Source organism: Eurypyga helias, unplaced genomic scaffold (genome assembly GCF_000690775.1).
Source record: "Eurypyga helias isolate BGI_N326 unplaced genomic scaffold, ASM69077v1 scaffold17797, whole genome shotgun sequence".
NCBI classification, from domain to species: domain Eukaryota; kingdom Metazoa; phylum Chordata; class Aves; order Eurypygiformes; family Eurypygidae; genus Eurypyga; species Eurypyga helias.
The window spans coordinates 2,084-3,713 of NW_010260010.1; positions in this window are offsets into that span (position 1 = coordinate 2,084).

Here is a 1,630-nt window from a genome sequence, read left to right on the forward strand (position 1 = left end):
TACACTGTGGGAAATGCATGATCGGTTAAGGATATGTGATTAAAGTAAATGTGTCTTATCACAGACTCTTGGCTTGAAGGTTGTGGTGACCTCATTGTTGACCTTGGCCTCAAATACCATCTGTCCTACTTCTGCCATGTTTCTGGGGGTTAGATCTGTGATGCCTGTCTGTAGAGGTGCTGATAGGCCTTTGTTAAGCTACTACTCTTGTATTCAAAGCTCTAAATTGCTGCCGTTCTGGATTCAAGCACCAAATTGATTCAGTAGTAACAACAACCATTTTGAGTGGTTTGAGACCTTTCTGTGACTGTTCTGGATTATCCTCCTTTGGCCAGGATGCACTTATTTGGGGGCAAGAAGTTTGGTTACTTAATCAAGGGGTATTTTTTGTAGCAAGTTTTTACCTTCAGAACTTTCTCATGGATTTTGCCAATACTTGAGCATAGCCTTCATCAAAACACAAAGCAATTACCTGAGTAAGTATTTGATGTCTAATTAATGTTAAACAGTTTTATTTTCTGTTTTGGCCATGCATTGTTCACCCTTTGTGACCAACTTTTTATGCTGAAAGAGTAGCGATTACACTCAAATAATGTATGCTGCAATGTGCTGACCAAATTCAACTGTATGTATGTAGCACTGTATGTTAAGGGAGTGAAAAAAGATTTTTCATATTTGTTTATAGTTGCCTTTCAGCTTTTAGGGAAACCGGTTTCCTTAACTATATTCTTTTATCGTACCATTTGCCTTGTGTAATGGTTAATTATGAGTTTCTTAAAATTACATTGTTGCCAAGTATTTGCAGGGAGGAGAGGAAGAACAGGAAAATGGGAAGTTGGGCAGAATAAGAAAGCAGTTCTTAAGAGTTCCTTTCTCCACCCATCCCCTCAATAAAGAAAAGTATGCAAGAAAACCCCCGAGCAAATAGTCCTACAGGCTTATTTGCCAGTCCCGCTTACCCGAGACTTACTTTGTATTGCTCCGGCTAAAAGTCTTTCCTGTTGAGGAACCGGTAATCTCATTAGGAAAATAAGCCTTTGCCAGCATGCCTAAGAGTTTGTCTTGTTCTTTTGTTTGTGCATTGCTTCTGCTTTATTCTTCTGTAGACTCTTAGTGCTGGAGTTACTTAAGCTGCTGCTCTTTTGGTATTAACCAGCTGCAAGGTTCTAAGTTTTATAGGAAGCCAGACTCTTGCTCAAAGCATGTTTTACAGATAGGCAGGCTACTCTTCCCTCATTTGTTAGAAGGTGAAGAACACTGATCTGGTTCAGTTTAGAGGAAAAGACAACCTCCACAGTATGATTTTTATTATTAAATCCAGCTTCTAAGAGTAGGATTTTTTTCTTGTATGCCTAAACTGTGTAACATGGATTGCTTTTACTATGGTTGTAATTGTTAGATGAAGTTATTGTTAGTCTCAGGTAGCTTTTTGGGGAGAAGGACTGCATTCTCATGTGCAGCATCTCAAAATTCATTGGGAACACCTTGCAGGGTAATGAGCTGTTCTTTGAGGCTTCCATTCATAGAGGTCCTGTAGCTTACCATGGTTAGGTGCCTTTTTGGCAGTCAGACATTATATTGCCAGTCAGCTGATAAGACACACTGCTGCTCATCATTTGCAAGAACTCAG